Source organism: Narcine bancroftii, chromosome 2 (assembly GCF_036971445.1).
Source record: "Narcine bancroftii isolate sNarBan1 chromosome 2, sNarBan1.hap1, whole genome shotgun sequence".
Lineage (NCBI taxonomy): Eukaryota > Metazoa > Chordata > Chondrichthyes > Torpediniformes > Narcinidae > Narcine > Narcine bancroftii.
In genome coordinates this window covers 312,374,623-312,388,321 of record NC_091470.1, presented here as the reverse complement: position 1 = coordinate 312,388,321, position 13,699 = coordinate 312,374,623, and the positions used below count along the sequence as shown (strand labels likewise).

At 43.4% G+C, this 13,699-nt stretch overlaps 1 long non-coding RNA gene across 1 annotated transcript in view; it reads left to right on the top strand.

Annotated features, from left to right (window-relative positions):
- Positions 1-13,699, top strand: part of LOC138755527 (uncharacterized) — a 64,249-nt gene that overhangs the window by 38,807 nt on the left and 11,743 nt on the right. The gene's annotated exons all lie outside the window — the stretch shown is intronic.

Below are 13,699 nucleotides of genomic sequence, written 5' to 3'. Positions count from 1 at the left end.
GATGAAGTAATCCTCAGCCTCTGCTTGTACGCTGGGAGTAGAAGTACAGACAGGTGATCAAATTTGCCAAAGTGCTGGTGTAGTATGTCACAGTAGGTGTTCTTAATAGTGGTGTAACAGTGGGAAGTATGTTGGCTCCTCTAGTTGCACAGGTGATAAGCTTGTCAGAGACTTCCTCAAGTTGACCTGGATGAATTTCCCTACAATAATTGGGAAGGCATCAGGCTGTGATAACAGTGCTCATGACCTCCAGTGCCAGCCTGATGATACCCTTGGGTGGAATGTACCCTGCAACAATAATGATAGCAGTAAACTCCCTTGATTGATTGAATGATCAACATCTGATTGCCAGATGCTCCAGGTCAAGAGAGTAGACTGAGACGTAACCATCATGTTTGTACATCATGATGAATTAATGATGAAGAAAATGCCACCGCCTCTGCCTGAATTTAATGCCGGTGTCCTCTTTGCATGGTGAAAAGTAAAGCCTTCGAGCTGCAGTGTTTTGCTCGGAATGCTTTCATTCAGTCAGGTCTTTAGCCGCTTTCAGTTGGAATCGCAGGAGAATGCGGCTCCGGAGTGGCTGCGGGTGACTGCGAAGGGATGTTCAGGTGGCAGCGCTGAAAGTGGTGTTCTACCACCTGAAAGTTCTGCAGCAGGGAGAGGCGCCACACAACAAATGCTGGCTCCTGAGTGGGGGCAGGGGCACCATCTGATATCTCCCCTCCCCGCTGCCGACAGCCTCCTCCTCACTGCCTGACATCCCCCCGGCATGGGACTACGGGGCTGGAGCGGCTGGCGTGGGACTGCAGGGCTGGGACGGCCGGTGCAGGATGTCAGAGCTGGAGGGCCGCTTCAGCCCTGTAGTCCTCTGCTGGCCTTTCAAGTTCTTATGTCCCATGCCAGCCGCCCCAGCCCTGACGTCCTGCGCTGGCTGCCCCAGCCCCATAGTCCCATGCTGGCCGCTCCAGCCCCGTAATCCTGCCCTGTAGTCTTGCACTGGCCACTCCAGCCCTGACGTCCTGCACTGGCCACCCCAGCCCTATAGTTCCGCGCTAGCTGCTCCAGCCCTGTAGTCCCTCGCCGGGGGGCTGTCAGGCAGCGGGGAGTTGGGTCACCGGCTGACTGTCATCAGCCCGCCCCCTGTTAGGAACCTAAAAACTGGTAGTTGCTTTTCTTTGCTGCTTTCAGGTGCCTGGGGGAGTGCTCGGAAGCATAGGATATACCTCTCCGAGGTGGGATGGGTTTTCCGCTTTCAGGTGGTCTCCTGACAGCCGCATTCGGGTATTTTAGGTGGCTTTAAGTTTGGGTATTCTGGCCACCTGAAAGCGGCTTCAGTGAAACATATCACACAGCAATCCCTGATGTCCCTCTGCTCGGTGTTCATCAAGTTTATTTTCCAAAGACTGAACATTAGCCAGGAAGATGGTAGGGAGTGGAGGCCCCGGGGGGCGGAGTTTAGTTTTACCCCCCTCTGCGTCCATGTGGTTGGATCTTTCTTAAAGGGACGGTGCACTGGCTACCTGAAAGGCCTGGGGTCCAGAGTTTGCTGTTTCTGTAGATCTAACAAATGTAGCTCGGCCAAAAACTGATGGAAAACCGTAAATTGTGTCACAAAGCAGCAGCCACGGTTATTACAAAAATGGACTTCCAGTGCCCCCATTGTGCTAGAGTCTGATTCCAGTCTGGGAATGCAAAGTCACCTACTGTTGTGTCCACAGATGAACAATGTGTCTTATTCAAACCAAAGGTTGACCAAAATAGATCTATAGGTTTTTAACCATTTTAATACAATGTTACTTACTGTTGTGTCAGTGTCTGTGACTGTGGATTCCATGACTGTAGTTGTTCTAAATGGGAATATCTGATGATTCCCATTGAAGCTGCACACAAAATCACCGCTGAAAGGTGCCATCTTTTTTTCATAAAGGGAAAAACTGCATTTTCATGTGTAGAGTATCTACAAAATGATTAATTTTCTAGGCAACAATTTTCTGTGATTTTCATTGTGGAAGCAGAAGCTACCTGTTTAAAAAAATACTTGCTTGGAGGGAATTACAGGTTATGGGCAATGAGCTGTAGAATAGATGGCTGACAGTGTGTGGAAAATAAACTCCAGCTAGACTTAGTGAGAGAAATTGTCTATTTCTCTGATGTAACATCCTATGATTCATCCCTTTTATTATCTGTGTTTATTTCAAGGTAACTTTTTATTTAAGCTGTATGAGTGTTATTCATGGTTTTGGGGTGATTAGTGTCCTTGTATTTTAATTCCTGAGATACTCCAGTATTCGTGAAATGAATCAATGAATCAGTGATTAGTTAATAAATCCACATAAATATTAAATTTCTGCACTGATATTAAAAAAAGCACACGATGGTGAGCATGAAAATACAACTATCACTTCAATTTCTTCAGAGAAATGGATTACTCTGCAGCTCACTGAATTAATTCTCTTTCTCACCTCAAGTGGAGCTTCTCACATGGTTATAATGGGTAAAAGCTTGTCTGTCAGGGTTTTCTTGTCACCAGGACCTCTGCCTGTGCTACACTTCACTCTTAAATTACATGTCATCTCAGTTGAAAATAGAAATTGCTGAGCATCAAGAAAGCTGATAGCCCAGTTTCTGTGCCTGCCTGATACAACAGAACAGGCTGCAGTTGTATTCAGAAATAATCATGACCAATTTGTTTCAATTTTTGAAAATATCTTCTCTGAATGTTTGGTTCCAAGGTCTTGTTTTCATGCACCACTCCTGCTGCAGGCCATCAGAAGTTTTATTGCAGGTCTCGAAAGGTAAAATTCTCCTGCGCCAACGAGGTCATCTAGATCCTGATTATAGTCAAACACACAGATTTATTGAAAGAAACTGGAGTGAGCAAAAATATATCCAATATATCCCTGTCATTGAACATTACTCACACCAAAATTATCTCAAAAGCAGTTTACAATAAAGCCTTTGTTATACAATTGCCAAAGCTAATTAACCAGTCACCTGTGGAATTCAGAAAATGAGCTTTGGCCGACTACTCATTTGATTTCATCCATCAAACATACATCAACAAAGATATCTTGATGACGAACAGTAGTGTGGAGTAATGAAATTGCCTTAAAACATCACTTAATGCAGCTTGGTGTGACGGCACTTTTGTTCAGAATCCTCTACGTGACGTGCAAAATTGTAGTATTCGGAGGAGACCATCATAAAAGTTTGGAGCCCTTTATGCATACTTGAAAGGGACCCAACTTTACTTGAGATTCTCTTTTAAGTTTTCATTCAAATTCAATTAAATTTAGACATAATTTTCACAAATTTAGCACAGTAACAGGCCATTTTGGCCCACGAGCCTGTACTGCCCAATTACACCCAATTAACCTACAACCACCAGTACGTTTCGAATGGTGGGGAGAAACAGTAGCCCCATGGGGAAAACTCACGCAGACACGGAGAAAACGTAAAAACTTCTTGTAGACAGCAGTTTCTCCCATCTGAATCCTCTTGATTTTTACTGCCAATGTCCCCAGAAGTTCCTGATCATATTCACAATCTTCTGTTTAACTCATCTAAGACTGAGACATTATTGACTCTGATGTGTTGGTGGAATCTGGGAGAGTTGATGAAAGTGGGGATTAGATTTGTGCAAATAGTTGTAGAGGATCAGTATAGACACGGTGTCTTCCCATCAGATTTTCTACTTGAACTAATCGCTGTAGATTCAGTAATTTTCACAATGAAATGTCTTCAATGATGGCTCAGACGTCTTTTATCTTAGATGTGTAGAAACTGTAGATCCACAGTTTAGGTAAACAAAAATAATACAGACACACAAAAGGCATAATTTTTATTGTGATCTGCTTCTGATTTCATCTTTGCTGCTCTCTCAAACCCAACCAGAAGATAACCAATAGGCTGAAGATCTCAACCAGCTATTTACATGTATGTCCTATTTAATCCCTTCAAAGAAGACCAGTAAAGGATAACTCCTGCTGGTTATTGTGACATGTAGCTGGATAATATTGCATTTTGATTTATGCACCCTGGGATATCAGAATTCTACCACAAATGTTTATTTCCAAAGTCATTCTTTCCATGAACTTGTGTGGAATACAAAGCATGGAAGCCAGCTGTATCATCCAACTAATCCATGTGGTTTTCTGTGCACCTTTTAAACCTCTCATTTTTCAGCATGTAAATTTATCAGTATTACTCTTTATTCCTTATTTTTCACATGCTTGTTTAGATTCCCCTTAAACATATTATTACAATGTCAAACATTTTGACATGTACTTTGGCTCCCAATGCTGAAGCCTGATCTATTGTGACAGTTTGACATCTGTTTCAAAAATGAACAAATGTTTTCTGCCTGCGACATGTCATTGAGTCATACAGTAAAGAAACAGACTTTTTGACCCACTGACGCAAATTTCTATCAATTCGTAACCAATTTTAAGCTCTTGATCCATCACTTACAATGTCTTGGTGATTCAAGTGGTTATCTCGATAAATGTAAAAAATTTTCAAAGTCTATCCCTCCACACTCCTCAACTAGAAGGTTGCATATTTCAGCTACCCCTGCATTAAAAAAAAGCTTCCTCAAACCCCTCCTAAACCTCCCAGCATTTATTTAAGGACTTTGGCTCTGGACTTGGATTTCTGTGCTTTGGGGAATGGATTCTTACTATTTATCCCACCTGCACTCTTCATAATTTTGTATGTCAGGTCACTCCTCGCTTCCCTTATTCCAAGGAATGCAAAAACCAGTTTATCCTTAAATTAGAAAGAAATAATGAGCTCAACAGGTCAGGCAGCTTCCATGGGTAGAAATGATCAATCAAAGCTTTGGGTTGGGGCCTTTTATTGAGACTAAAGTAGAAAGGGGGAGAATATAAAGCTGGAAAAAAAAGCCAAAATGTTATAGGGTATAGGATAGAAGATGGGAGTGGTGGAGAGGGACGCCGGAAGAGGGAGAGACCATTGGAGGAGGGAAGTGGAGTTGGAGAGAAAAATGAGAACAGGAAGAGGTCAAAAGGAAATTGAAACAGTGGAACCATAGAGAGTTAGGGTTTATCTAAATTTAGTAAGATCTATGTTCTGGTCATTAAGTTTAAAGCAGTCTGGGAAGAATAGGAAGTGTTGTTCCTCAGTTTTACATTTGGCCTCACCCTGACAATGGAAACTGAGCCAGATATATCTGTGTAGGCGTGATTGGGAGCATTGAAATGGTTGGCTACAGGAGGTTCAAGCTTGGACCTACAAACCAAATGTAGTTGTTCAGCGAAACGGACATTTGATTTCGTTAATATAGAAGGGATCACACTGAGTACAACCGATAGAGTAAATTATGTTGGCCAATGGACATTTAAAGATATGCCTCACCTGGAAGGTATGTTTGTAGCCCTGGATGGAGGCAAAGGGGGAGATGTAGGGATATGGTTTGCATTTTCTGCAGTTGCAGTGGGAAGTGCTAAAGGGGGTGGAAGGTTGTGTGGGGTGGGAAGAGCAAACTAGAAAGACACTGAAAGACTAATTGTTGTAAAAAGTGGTTAGGAATATAGAGGGGAAGATATGCCTTATGGTAGGATTGCGCTGAATTTGTCGGAAGTATCAGAGGATATTGTGATAGATGTTGAGGCTGATGGGGTGAAAAGTGAAGACCAGAGGGGCTCTGCTCTTGTTCTGCCTGAGGGGAAGTGAGGTGAGGGCAGAAATATGGAAATGGAGGAGATTCAGGTACAGGAATGATCAATTACAGTAAGGAGAATCCATATTAAATTCACGTCCTGGACGCATACAGGCTGCAGGCTGCTGGAGACAAGCTCATGGGAACCAGGTATCAGAACTGGGATTTGAGAGGGTGCTGAGGGAAAGAAGGGCTCAAATGCTGAAAAATTACTGATTGTATCAGAGATTTTGATCTGCAGCTTGGGTTGTCGATGGATTAAACTGGCATAGGCTGCAGGAGCACTGGAGATGAATCCAACGACTCTGAAAGGACTCCCTTTTGCTTCTTTGACCTATTGTTCAGAATGCCAGGCAATGCTCATGGTGACTCTTTCTTTAGCTTATGAAAGACAAAAGATGAAGCAGATCAGCTATATTTCATTTTTAGTGTATTATTACATGACAATAATCCTCTAAAGCTTTGAACCTTCAAAAGGTTCAAGAGACAAAGTGAAAAGTGGTACACGCCAGGTAGCTGTGTTAATTTGTGAGTTTGTAATAGATATCCATGATGGTTGATTTCCTGAGAAGGAGACTGAGAGATCAAGTTAGGGGAGAGAGGCATCAGAAACAGGTTAGGTAAGTTTAAGGGCAGTGTGGAAACTGATAGTGGTTAATTGAGTTCTGCACAGGTACAGGAGAACCAACACAGTAGCTGATGGAGCAGAGGAAGAGTTGGAGAGTGGTGCTGAGAGGAGTTGAAGAAGTTATCTGGAGGCAATGGAATTGTTTTGGCTGTAAAAGCACCCTGTCTATTCCCCTCATTGTCAATAGTCCTCCCCATGTTTGCTATTGCTGTGATCCTGACTCTGGCTGGATTCTACAGGAATGCATGCCTCCTATCATTTTCTGACATGGAGAAATAATTTTGGAGTAAGATGACCTTTGGAGTTTCCTTAACAATTTGTGTGTCTCTTTCTTTGCTTTGTGGTCATTCTTTTCATTAAAATGTAGATGAGCCCCTCAAAAATTGACACGAGCCGCAGCCTCATGAGCACAGTATGGCTCTTCCAGTTGTCTCTGAAACCAAGCTCTGAAACCTAGTTTTCTTGATTCCAGACCACAATTACATCTTGCAATTCCCATATGCGGCAAACCACCCTTTTAATTTATAATTGTGCCTCAAAATGTAAATGGACAATGGTTTGAAATTATAATGAAGTGAAAATACCCAGCAATCACCTACCTGTGCAGCAACAATTTGAGAATGGTCAGCCAAAGGCCAGTGTTGAAAAGTCCCCATGGACCCTCTTCTCTGAAGTTCTTTCATTCACCAAACCCCCCCACTCTGAGACTTTTACATTCAAGGATCAATGTTTTGTGCTCCCACCCCCTCCCCACTGTCCAAATCAAAGTTTATCCTATCACATTTTGTCATATATGGGCCTTTTCATACCAGTGATGAATATTTGTTTATATACTTTAGTTATGAGTAAACCATACAGTCATATATTGGATTTTACATTGACATCCTGCACATGTTTGACAACAAATCAAAACAACAGCCCCTGGTTAATATCCTATTTCTTTGTACCTTTTGACCCAATATTTTTTTTTGGATTGGTTATTATTATTTATGAGGCTAAAAACAATTTAAAATTCAAATGTAAGCAATAAATGGCACAATTAAATGAAAAACCGCACTTCTAAAAGCAATGATAAACACTGCCAAAAGGAAGCAGTGCACATGAAGAGAATGAACAACTAATTTACATGCAGAAAATAAAATCAATCACGTCTTTTCAATTCACGAGAATAACCCATCTGAGGTTGCTCTTCATGGACTACTTATTTCAGCATTGTTTTTCTTCCTTGTTTTATGATTTATTCATCACGACCAAATTGAACAGTGCCTGTATTACTTGATAGCAATGCTTGCATTTGAAAAATTGTGATATTTATGCTAATTTCTGCAATATAAATCATTCATCAACACAGGACAAGAAGAAATTCAAATACAGTGAGTAGATTACCATTATGGTCAGAATCTGATGAAACTAAATATTATATTCTGGGCAAGCTGAAGATTTAAGTCGGAACCATGAAGAAGACATTAAGAACTGATGAATGTGTTTTGTTCTCCTTAAGCCTTTCAGCAAGGTTTGGATTTGTATAAGTGTAATGCGCGTCGAAAGAACCAAAGACTTGTTGATCCAAAGCAACTAAAAGACTGGAGCATATCACAAGTAGGTCGACCAGTCCAGAATGACCTGGTCTGGCTAGGAGCAATCCTTTAAGACCTGCCAGTAGGTGTGGCTATACTCTTAGCCAATCACAGTCATCCTACACTACAATCTGTACATATGTACATATACACATTGGTGATAGAATCTGTACTATCACAATAAGGAATTATGGTATAGTTTAGTTTTAAATCAATTAAAAGTGATCATGATAGCTGGTACTTAAAGCGAAGGAGCCGCGAATACCAAAACTGCCGGATGCTGGAAAGGTTTTGATGCATGCTCACTGACCTGAAGCATTAAATCTGCTTCTCTCTCCATAGGTGCCTGCCTGAACCTCGAGTGCTTCTGTTTTTATCTGTTTGCTGAAAACCAAAAAAAAGTTATTTTTAGTGATATGAAACACTTTGTAGTCACATGAATTATGGAAGGAGTTTTAAACGAAAAATAACCAATAAATTTATGGAGCTAAAATGAAATAGATTAGTGCTGTAAAGAATCTGGCAAAACGGCTTATCAGCCCAAAGTTCTGATTTTCGTTGTGCATTCCAGGTTACAGAAGTCAAATGAGCTGTTTAGATGCAATACAATGATTGTCGAATTTTTATGTTCTGGGTAATATAGGATCACAGCACATTTCCTTGTTTTGCTCATTTCCTTAGTACATTGCAACTGGGAAACATGCTTTTGAAACAAAACACTGCTAATGCAGAAACTGAAATAAACGGGAAGAGGTGAAATTACTTGCTATGTTGGACAGTTTTTATGGAGAGAGAAGCAGAGATAAAATTTCGGGTTGATGAGCTTTTATGAACAAATCCTTTTTCCATTTTACAGTATTGCAATTTTGTGCTTAATTGAACAAGTGCTAACTTTTGCCATGTGTGGTAATGCACCACTGTATATTGTTACTTGGTTACTGGCACTGTCTATATGTATATATGTATGGCTGGCCTGCCTTCCCTCAGTGACTCCACCCCCTCATAAAGGCAAGAAGACAAGCCCCTCCCTCAGTAAGAGTCCTGGAATCGGGCCAAAACAGGAGCATGGTTCAAGTCTTATGGAATTAAAAGCCTGTTGTGCAGCAATTCAAGCCTTTTGGTATTATTGATAGTGTAACAAGTATAATAGCATAACATTTTTTGCAATGGACAAGTTGGTAAAGCCGGCCAAACTAGATGTAGATCTGCAAATGCCTGATGCTCCAGACCAATTCGAACTCTGGCTTATCAGCTTCAATGACTCTTGCACGCCAATACTCAAGTCGTGAGTACCAATGATAACAAACTACACTTGCTGCGATTTAGGGTCAGGCATTGGGCCTACACCTTCATCAGGGGCTACACAATATTTGACAAGGCCATGCATAAACTCCAAAGCAGGTACAGCTCCAAGACTAATGCAGTCTCTGCCACGCACCTCCTCGCTATGCGCAATCAACGACCCATTGAGCCCCTCGAGGAGAACATTCGGGCTCTGTGTGAACTCGGGCATGCATGGAGCTTGTGACTGTAGAAGTTTATACAGACAAACTCATCCAGGATGCCTGCATAGTGGGCATCTGCTCAGACTATATCTGCCAGCGGCTTCTGCAACTCTAGGTCACCAAAACGCTAGATGTAGTCTTCCGTAACTCAGACTCTTTTGCATCTGACAATATGGCTGCCTTGTGGGGAACACACGTGCTGCCATTTTGGGACATGGGGCTCCCACTCCACTGCAGCACAGGCGTGTCCCAACTTCACCGCCACCACTGCAGCTGAGCCCCTGAAGTGCTACTACTTTGGTTAGTTGAAGCACCCAGAAGCACTGGCTGGCCAAAGAAGCGGTGTGCTCAGGGTGTGAGAAGAGAGGGCACTATACTAAAGTATATAAGTCCAGATCTCCTCTCCCGAGCAGCGCCACATGCGGGCAGTGGGGGCAGCCATCTTGGCCAACGTCACTTCAGCCGCCACTTCTGTCCCCGAAGAACAGCACCGTGAGCACACCGTGCAAGTCGCTATCTTCCCAGCCAAGGCCACAGGCACCATCTCACCAGTCCAATACCGACAACAATGCTGACTATAACAGACTACTGGCTTCTAATGCACTTGATCAGCACAGCCCTTACCAATGCGCTCACACCCCATTATCTGTTTGTTTGACAGCAGCAGCACTGAAAGTTTTGTGCACCCTGATGCGGTGTAGAACTGTTTACTTGTGGTGAGTGCATCTAGTTGCAAGATAACCCTGGCATCCAGGTCACAATCGGCTGAGACTCTGGGCTACTGTATGGTATCACTAACTGTATGGAGTGCTACTTATGACAATTTTAAACTGTTGGTCAGGCCCCAGCTCTGTGCACTGGTATTCCTGGGGCTGGACTTCCAGTGCCATCTCAAGAACGCCATTTTGCAATTCAACAGACCCCATTCTCCTCTCAATGTCTGCAACCATCAATTTTTAAACTGCTTACCTTCCCGTCTACCTGTGACTAATCAGCACACTACGATCCACCCATAATGCCCGACCTGCAGGCTATCCACCCTCTGGGTATCCCTCCCACCCTTGTTCACTAACCTCACCCCCTACTACAAGCCGATCACCACCAAAAGCTGGAGATAAGGCATGGGGGACAGGGCATTCTTCAAGTCAGAGATGCAATGGCTGCTGGTCGAGGGGATCATAGAACCAAGGACAAGCCCCTGGAGGGCCCAGGTCATGGTGGTCAAACCATAAGCCAGTTCATGCAGCTGGATGTGTACCCCTGCCCTGCATTGCCGATATGGTAAATCAGATCGCACAATACCAGTTGCTTTCTACCAATGATTTAAAATCGGCATATCAACAACTCTCCATCCACCTGGAGGACCATTAGTATATCGCATTTGAAGTGGATGGACGCCTCTACCTAAGGGTTCCTTTTGGGGTCACCAATAGGGTCATCAAGTTCCAAAGGGAAATTGACCAGATGGTAGATCAGCACGGGCTTAAGGCCACATTCCCATACCTGGGTAATGTGACCATTTGCGGCCATGACATGTGGGACCATGACACAAACCTGGAGAAATTCCTCCAGATGGCCAAGGCCCTCAACCTCACTTATAACCCAGCAAAGTGTGTGTTCCGTACATCACACCTGGCCATTCTTGGTTGTGTCATGAAGCACGGTGTCCTTGGGCCTGACCCTGACTGTATGCACCCCCTGATGGAACACCCACTGCCTCGCAGCCTCAAGGCTCTGAAGAGGTGCCTTGGATTGCTCTCTTCTTATACAGAGTGGGTTCCCAATCCTCCAGCAACTCCAGCCTTTTGGTAGAATTGATAGTGTATCATTGTCCTTTTCAAATTGGCCCATTTAACAAATCTGATCTTCACAATCTGCTGGTCAGCATATTTAATTTTCAGACAGGAGACAACCTGCCCCTTTAGTTCTTCTGGCTTTTTAAGTGATCATTAAACAGCAATTAATGGAAAAACAGACGAGTTCACAGATTGTGCTAAAATTGACACATAAGTAGCCAATTGTATGGGCATGGGTAACATGGTGTGATGAACGCAAGGTCATTTATGGAACAGTAAAGAGAAGTTCCCAGTGAGAACTAGGGAATGGCACTACTGAAAACTCCAGAAGAGCTGAAGGAGCAGGAAGAGTAGACTCAGGATGCTGTAGGTCTCAGACCATAGTGGGCAGTTGGCATGGCATTCTATTTCCACCAGTGGTGTTGGGCTCACACTTTCTCCACCTGTTGAGTATGCAGTACAACACATTCTGTGCACTTCAACCAATAATGTAGGTAAATATCTCCGTGCCATTGTTCACTAGGCCCCTCTTACCTAAATTCCAAAGTTTAGCTACAAAAGGCTCCATTTCAGAGGGAAGATGAAGGTTGTGAGTGATGTAACTGAAGGATAGACTTGGTAAACCATGCTGATAGGCTTTTCCTTGCAAGTAAACAAACATCTCCTGAAATTTTATTCATATCTGACCAACAATTGGCTAACAGAACATATTCTGGACTCACAACACCTCCTCATGATTCAGGAAGGTGCAGCAAATCCCACACTTCCTAAGGAGGAAGGAGGTTGAGGAGGGCAAGGCTTCTGCAACCCCCCCCCCCATCTTTTCAATGTTTTACATGAGCACGTGAGAGTGTCCTGTCTGGGTGCATTGGGGGTGGGGGGATGGTAGGACTGTGTGGGTGAAAGAACGAGAAGGACAGGAAAGGGAGAAGGGGAAGAAAAGGCAAGCAGGTTTAATGGAAAGCAGCAAAGTCAATGTTCATGTCACGAGGCTGGAGGGTGCCCAGACGGAAAATAAGGTGTTGTTCCTCCAATCTGCAGTGGTCAGGGTGGGACAGTACATAGGGCCATGGACAGACATGTGAGCCTGGGAGTGTGACCTTGCATTCAAATGGTTGGCCACTGGGAGGTCATTGTGGTTGTGAACGGAGCGGAATTGCTGAACAAAGTGATCTCCCAGTTTGCATCCGGTCTCTCCGATGTAGAGAATATCACAAAAGGTGCACCGGATGCAATAGGCAAGTCCTCTGGATATTCAGGAGAAGTGTTGCTTTTGTTTGGAGCCCTGGACAGAGGTGAGGGAGGAGGTGTGGGCACGTGTTGCATGTCCTGCGGGCACAGGGGAAAGTGCCAGGGTTGCGATGGTGGTGAGGGATGATTGCACAAGGGAATCATGGAAGATGCAGTCCCTGAAGAAGGCCGAGAGGGGAGGAGAGGGAAAAATGTGTCTGAGGGTGGGATTCCCCCCTCCATTCCCAATCCATCGCACCCCCAGCACCTTCCCCTGTGCCGGCAGATTGGAGGCACACCTTATTTTCCAGCTGTTTATCTCCAGCCACATGGCATGAACATTGATTTTACTGCTTTCATTAAACCTGCTTGCCTTTTATTTCCCCTCCCCCTTTCCTGTATTTCCAGTTCTTTCACTCACACAGTCCTACCATCCCCTCTCCCCCTCACTGCTGCTGTCCCCTCCCTCCTTTCTCCACCTATCATCTCCTGCCTTGCCACTCCCCTTCCTTCCTCCTACCCTTTCAGATGCTTGCTGGCATTCTCTCATTCTTTGAAGAAGGGCTCAAGCCTGAAATGTCAGTTTGTATCCTTTGTTACATAAAGGACACTGTTTGACCTGTTGAGCTTATCCAACTTGTGTTTTTACTTCAACCTCGGTGTCTACCAAATTTTGTGATTTCCTTCATTTCATGTTATGGTAGCTGCAAACCATTGGCCCAGAAGATAATTAGAGCCTCCCTCCCATCTATTGATAACATTTACTGGGAGTGTTCTTTCATTAGAGCTCAAAGAATTATAGAGGACCCTTTCCATCCAGCACATAGTATCTCCATCAAGAAGGAGGTAGAGAAGCTTCAAAATCAGGATTGCTAGGTTGGGAAATAGCTTCTTCCCCCAGACTGTGAGATTGATGAACAGTATCTGGTAACTGAGAAAATCAGCCAAAAAATATATATTTATTTTAAAATTTTATATTTATGTGAATGTGATTATTATGTATAGTGTATTTTGTGTGAATGTGTTTAAACTTTCATCTAGGGGAATGCTGTTTCATCAGTTTGTACAAGTATAGTCAGATGATAATAAACCTGAACTTAACAGAACCTCCATTAATGGAGCCAGTGACTGTAAAATAGGGATAATTTTGGGTCCATGCACTTAGGAAATGACTATAGTTTAACATCCATTAACATAATTTGTAAATGTATACGTTGGGAGAAATGACACAGAGAAAGAACAAGAGAAACAGAAAGGGGTAGAGAGAGGTGTATTTTTTG